Genomic DNA, 4,199 nt, shown 5'->3' with positions numbered 1-4,199 from the left:
AGAGATATCTGATGCATTGTATTCACCCAGCTCAAGAGAAGCCTATTGAGCTTTAAAGACATTCGAATTAATGGCTTTCATATTGAGACTAAGGGCGAAGGAAACAAAGAGTTCCTTCAGATCATATAGATCGGCCAAGGCTATAAGATAGTCCTAGAGTCTATACATGCGCTCTCTACTGGCCTTTTACTATGCTAAGGTCAGAATGATAGAGACCAATGCTGGTGAGTTCACGTCCCAAGCGTTTAATGATTACTGTGTGTCCATGGGGGTAAGTGTGGAACACTCCGTGGCACATGTACATATACAGAACGGCTTGGCCGAATCATTCATAAAACGAATTCAGCTAATAGCTAGACCATTGCTTATGAGGTCTAAGCTTCCGGCCACAGCTTGGGGACACGCAGTCTTGCACGCGGCCGAACTGATTCGTATCAGACCGTCTAGTGAACATAAATATTCTCCATCACAATTGTTTACGGGTCATGAGCCAGACATATCTCATCTTTAGACATTTAGCTGTGCCGTCTATGTACCAATTGCTCCACCACAGAGAACAAATATGGGACCTCAAAGGAGGATGGGGATATATGTTGGATATGATTCTCCCACGATTATAAAATACCTTGAGCCAACTACGGGTGATTTATTTAAGGCCATGTATGCGGATTGTCACTTTGATGAATTCGAACATCCAACATTAGGGGGAGATAGCAGTAAACTGGTAAAAGAAATTACATGAAATCAAACATCCTTATCTTGGCAAGATTCTCGGACTCAAGAGTGTGATTTAGAAGTCCAAAAGATTATACATTTACAAAAGCTAGCTAATCAATTGTCAGATTCCTTTGCTAAACCGAAAAGAGTGACTAAGTCATATATACCAGATGCTAATGCAACAATAAGAATTGATGTTCAAGAGGGATACAATCAAGTTTCTACAGAGTCTAGACAACGTTTGAAACGTGGTAGACCAATAGGTTCCAAAGATAAGAACCCTCGGAAAACTAAGAAAGGTGCAGAGAATGAAACCGAGGTTGTTGAAACCCTAGACACGACCGCAGCCGTTCCTAAATCTTGGGACTTAACCGCGGCCGATCCCAAAACCCTAATAGCGATTGCGGCCGATCATGAATGCTTAGATGCGGCCGGCCCTGATGTATCTAATACTGATTCTTGGGACACCAAGATTCAAGGTACTGAAGGTCCTGATAATAATGAGATCTCAATAAACTATGTCTTGTCTGGGATAAAATGGAACAAAAAGAATGTCTACATTGATGATATATTTGCATGCAATGTAGCACTTGAAATCATGGATGATAATGAGGATCATGAACCCACGTCTATTTATGAGTGCACTCTACGATCAGATTGGATCAAATGGAAAGAAGCTATAAACGTGGAGTTAAACTCTTTAAAGAAGAGAGATGTCTTTGGTCCAATAATCCGGACACCTTATGATATCAAACCAGTTGGATACAAGTGGGTCTTTGTGAGGAAAAGAAACGAACATGGTGAGGTCGTGAGATATAAAGCACGGCTTGTTGCACAAGGATTCTCACAGAGACCAGGAATAGATTATGAGGAGACGTACTCCCCTGTGGTGGATGCTACTACTTTCAGATTTCTGATAAGTCTGGCTATAAGAGAAAAATTAGACTTGCGGTTAATGGATGTTGTAACTGCATATTTATATGGGCCACTGGATAATGAGATATATATGAAAGTACCAGAGGGTATTAAACTGAAAAAAAAGCAAGTTCTCGAGAAAAACATTGTATAAAGTTGAACAAGTCACTTTATGGATTGAAACAATCAGGCCGAATGTGGTACAATAGGCTAAGTGAGTATCTTGTGAAAGAAGGATATAAGAATAATGCGATCAGCCCTTGTATCTTCATAAAGAAATTCGGCCAGGGCTTTGTGATCATAGCAGTGTATGTTGTTGATCTGGATATCCTAGGAACCTCTGGAGAAATCTCTCAAACAGTTGAATATCTTAAGAAAGAATTCGAGATGAAAGATCTAGGAAAAACAAAGTTTTGTTTGGGATTACAGCTTGAGTACATAAGAGATGGAATCCTTGTGCATCAAATGGCATATACAGAAAAGGTACTCAAGAGATTCAATATGGCTGAGTCTCACCCATTATCTAGCCCCATGGTCGTGAGGTCCCTCGGCCTGGACACTGATCCATTCTATCCTAAGATGGACGATAAAGATGTCCTTAGTCCCGAAGTGCCATATCTCAGTGCCATTAGGAGCTTTGATGTATCTGGCTAGTCACACGACCAGATATATGTTTTGCCGTGAATCTATTGTCTAGATTAAGCTCTTGTCCAACCCAAAGGCACTGGAACGAGATTAAACATGTTCTTCGTTACCTGCAAGGAACGAAAGACTTGAGTTTATTTTATACTAACCAAAACAAAGAAGGTTTAGTTGATTTTACTGATACAGGTTATCTTTCGGATCCACACAATGCTCGATCATAGACAGGCTATGTTTTCACACATGGTGGAACGGCCATATCATGGCGTTCCATGAAGCAGACGATCGCGGCCACATCTTGAAACCATTCGGAGATCTTGGCTGTTCATGAGGCCAGCCGCGAGTTGTTCAGAACAGGGGTAGTAATACGTGTTGTACTCTTTTTCCTTCACCATGGTTTTGTCCCACTGGGTTTTCCTGGTAAGGTTTTAATGAGGCAACATCTAAAGCGTATTACAATCCATGTATGGTTATGGCATCCAAGGGGAGGTGTTATAAATCATATTGTGGATGTCCATAACCGGCCCGGTTCATAATCGGCCCGGTTCATAATCGGCCCGGTTCATAATCGGCCCAATACTAGAGAGAGAGAGAGTCGACCGTGAGGAGAGAGAAAGAGAGAGAGAATCGACATATTGTCTTTTCCTTATTAGATTATGATCTGTATTCTTTCCATATTTGTATTTCCTTTCTTTAGTCTTTTCATTATTCTATGACGGTGTAATTCTCTATATATAAAGGACTCCTTATGTTTATGAATAATACAAAAACATAGATTTTATTCTCTCGTTTCACAGCAACCATAACACTTATGGTATTAGGGTTGGATGGTTTGACTCTAAGATAGTCAAATTAATGGAATTTAACTAAACACAAATTTATAATGCGATGGAAACTCATTTAATGAAAATTTTAATGCGATAGAAACTCATTTAATGCTTAATAAATTGAAAAATATTTCGTTTTCAAATTAGACCAATTTAAAATATGATAGAATCTGATAAAATAATAAAATAATAATTTTACTTAACCTTATACAAATATGTAATCTCATTATTAAATAACAAATTAATGATTGTATATACTATTTATAAATATTTTACTATTTTCTTAAAATGAAATTAGTTTCTTTTTTTCCTTATTTAAAGTATTTGGATCTTATTTTTAGGATTATATGTAAAATAAATTTATATTTTAAAGTATATATCTCTAATACATTAAAGCATTGAATAATTTAATAAAGGGTAAAATCTATAACATTTAGTAGATATATAAAATCATTAAATATAATATAATTTTATTTTAAATAAAAATATGAACATAAAAACTATTTACATTTTTAATATCATAAACTAAATTAATAACTTTATAAATTTTTTTTTAATCCAACATTTTTAATTTATAGTATATCAATTCCTGCTAGGCTGCTACAGTGCTACTCAAAGGAATGGAAACTAAAAGGCATGTTGGACCCCTCTTTCTCATACATGTCGTAGCCCTTGATTTCTCCTTTTCTACTCTTAACAATGGAATCAGTTTAACTCAAAAGTCCATAGAGGAAAAATAAGTAAAAAACGCTAGAGAGAGGGGTCGAACCTCTGACCTTGTGGTTAACAGCCACACGCTCTAACCAACTGAGCTACTCCAGCCGAATGATACTGAAATAGAAGAACTACTTTCCTATTGGTAAAACATAAACAAATAAGATCATGGAAAAGATTTATAACTCACCTATGAGTTTAAGATTATTAAATGACAAATTTAATGTTATTAACCTTTTTATTTTAATTTTAAAATACAATGTTTTTAAATTTGTTACTTAATCAATTATTCCAAAATCCACAGTTATTGAAACTGTTTTAAGTTATGGATTTTATGATTATTCTAATCACTTTATAGTGTTTGATTGAGTTTTTTAATTAAAC

The 4,199-nt window shown here is 36.1% G+C and overlaps 1 non-coding gene across 1 annotated transcript; it reads right to left on the bottom strand.

Annotated features, from left to right (window-relative positions):
• Window positions 1–3,849: 3,849 nt before the first annotated feature.
• Window positions 3,850–3,923, bottom strand: TRNAN-GUU. The gene has a single exon. It is a non-coding gene; the product is annotated as a tRNA-Asn (tRNA).
• Between the last annotated feature and the right edge of the window lie 276 nt (window positions 3,924–4,199).

Source organism: Brassica napus, chromosome C9 (assembly GCF_020379485.1).
Source record: "Brassica napus cultivar Da-Ae chromosome C9, Da-Ae, whole genome shotgun sequence".
NCBI classification, from domain to species: domain Eukaryota; kingdom Viridiplantae; phylum Streptophyta; class Magnoliopsida; order Brassicales; family Brassicaceae; genus Brassica; species Brassica napus.
This window is presented reverse-complemented; position numbering and strand designations above follow the sequence as displayed.